This window comes from Tupaia chinensis, unplaced genomic scaffold, assembly GCF_000334495.1.
Source record: "Tupaia chinensis unplaced genomic scaffold, TupChi_1.0 Scaffold000687_1, whole genome shotgun sequence".
NCBI classification, from domain to species: Eukaryota; Metazoa; Chordata; class Mammalia; order Scandentia; family Tupaiidae; genus Tupaia; species Tupaia belangeri.
This window is the reverse complement of record NW_006160210.1, coordinates 2,898,391-2,900,911: the sequence shown is the minus strand read 5'-3', so window position 1 is coordinate 2,900,911 and position 2,521 is coordinate 2,898,391.

Here is a 2,521-nt window from a genome sequence, read left to right as displayed (position 1 = left end):
TAATCCTATCTACCGTTCTTATTAAAAAACTGCTAAAGTGAGAAAAAAAATTACTTTTTTCTCTGGATAGTTCCAAGAACCCTCACCACAGCTATTAAAACTGTTGAGCCTTGGGAACCAGCAGTTAGCGTAATGGCTATGTCGCTGGACTCCCACGTAGTTGACCGCGGTTCGTGTCCCGGATCCAGTGGCTTAAAACTCACGCCGGGCGCGTGTGCGTGCGTGCCCAAGATCCCGAGAGGAGAATGGAGGAGAAGGGATTGCGGCGTGACCATCCCCCCTGGGGGGTGATTTCTCGCTTTCTGTCTCTATGTCTCTCTCTGTCTGGCGAGCGCACGTGCCCTACAGTGAAAATCTCTTCCAAAAAAAAAAACTGTTGAGCCTTTATTTCAGTGGAGTTAAGGTCAGACTATTTTCTGGCTTCTTCCCCACTGTTGCAACAATCTTGAATAAAGTCTTCCTTACCTGTGTAAGTTTTTCTAGTGCAATTTTTGCTTTGATAAAACATAAATAAGTTAATATGCACACTTAATATGAAGATGAACCCATTCCAAAACAGCTTGTTTTATGTGTGAGGCAAAGCATTTTAACCTTTATTCAATGTATGTTTGGTGTTAGATAAACAATTAAAAACATTTTGGTCTGTTTCTGTATTATTCCAGTCATTTTCTAAATATCTTTCTGGCTTTCACAGAGAAACACAAAAATTTTTATAGTAAGTTTCCCAGTTGGTTTAGTATCAAGAAAACTTTGCAAATGGCTAGTTTGTCTGTCTGTCTGTCTCTCGTTTTCCTCCAACCAGTGTCTAATTTTACAGGCTATGTATTATCTCATACATGGGTCTATACTTGATATGAAATCTACTAGTGTATTTCACTAGTAGTTTGGGTTTTCCAAACAAAAAGAACTAGTGAAATGTATGTGTATGTGTATATGCCTTAAAAAAAAAAAAAAAGACTTTTTGTCATAGGGCACAAGCACTCACCGGAAAGAGAGACAGAAAGAGAGGTAAAGAGAGAAATCACTCCTGCCCTCCCCCAGGGATGGCCACTCCTCTGTCCCTCCTCCTCTTGAGATCTTGGTATGTACACACATACACCTGATTTAATTATCAGGCCAGGGTCTGAGGCACAAACTGTGGTCAGCCGTGTGGGAATCCAGTCCCTTAGGTACCAAGCCACCTGCTTGCCCCTGTATATAGACTTTCATTTTTGTTTTTTGCATTCTTTCACTGAACATCATCAAAGCATACAAAATACGATTTCCCATCCAGAATACACTGAATAGTGGCTTATTCATATGTGTTATTGTCAAGAAATAATGTTCTATTTCTTGTTTCTTGTATGTACATATATATTTTTTTTCTTCTCCCTCTTCCTAACCCTCTGTCATTCCCCACCCTCCTCCCACATTGTCTCTGATGTCTGCAATTGCTTTACTTTCCTTTTATATTTTTTCACACATTTTATTGGCTCACAAAATACCTTAATGAATCTAACTACTTTTTTTTTTCCCCTTTGGAGAGATTTTCACTGTAGGGCGCGTGCGCTCACCAGACAGACAGAGAGAGACATAGAGACAGAAAGTGAGAAATCACCCCCCAGGGGGGATGGTCACGCCGCAATCCCTTCTCCTCCATTCTCGTCTCGGGATCTTGGGCACGCACGCACACGCGCCCGGCGTGAGTTTTTTTAAGCCACCGGGTCTGGGACACGAACCGCGGTCGACTACGTGGGAGTCCAGTGACATAGTCATTACGCTAACTGCTGGTTCCCGAATCTAACTACTTTTCAATAGCAAGTTCAGCTGATAGGTATGTATCTGTGAACATATTCTACTGTGCGCATGAAACTCTGTGAGTAGAATGAATATCCTATAAAGTAGCACACTTTATATAGGCTTTTTATAAAAAAGAAATTGTCTCACATGGTTGTGGAGGCTAAGAAGTGCCAAGATACATAGTCGGTACTCGAGACATTAGTATAGTTTCAATCTGAGTCGAAAGACTGAGAAGCAGGAAAGCTAGTGGTGTAAGTTCCAGTCTGAATCCAAGTCCGAAGGCAGTAGACCAATGTCCCAGCTCAAAGACAGTCAACCACAGAGAATATATTCCCTTAATCACCCATTCCATTCAGACCTGCAGTAGATTGGATGAGGCATATCCACAAAGCACAATTATATTTACTCGATCTACTAATTTCAAATGTTTATCTCATTCAGAAACACACTCTGAGACACATCAAGAATAGTGGGTAGCCAAATACCTAGACAAATGGTGGCTTAATGAAATTGATGTGTAAAATTAACCACCTCAACTACTGACTTGTTTTCTGTGATGTTCACTGAGCCTAAGATTCTGAATGGTTCAGACATGCATGCATTTCTTTGACATTTTTATGCAATAAGTCTCAATATTTATCAATAGTATTTCTTCTTATCATTGAACAATCAATAATGCATGCATAATACTATGTATATATATACTACATTATATATGTGTGTGTGTGTGTGTGTATATATA